A 330-nucleotide genomic window follows, 5' to 3' on the forward strand; every position below is an offset into this window, starting at 1 on the left:
TCGGTGAGGTGTCCTTTGCTCCTGGAAGATCCCACCCGGGACAGGAGGTGTCCCACGGCCGTCGTGGTGGGGAGGACGAGCTGCCAGGAGAGAGCAGGTCGCGGGGGGTGGAAGGGACCAGGGAGCTTTGGAGGTAAGCACAGAAGCACCGCGGATGCAAGAGGAAAGCCCGGGGCGGAGGGAGGCGCCTCGTGCCGCTCTCGGAGGCGCTTCCAGGGGCAGCGCCGAACAAAGACAAACTGAACAAAGCTGGAGAGCCAGGAGGAGTTGACGGCAGCAGCAGGACACTGCCCAGCACCCTCGGGGCGGATGGAGGCGGGCGGCAGGCAG

Source organism: Merops nubicus, unplaced genomic scaffold (assembly GCF_000691845.1).
Source record: "Merops nubicus isolate BGI_N331 unplaced genomic scaffold, ASM69184v1 scaffold26477, whole genome shotgun sequence".
NCBI classification, from domain to species: Eukaryota; Metazoa; Chordata; class Aves; order Coraciiformes; family Meropidae; genus Merops; species Merops nubicus.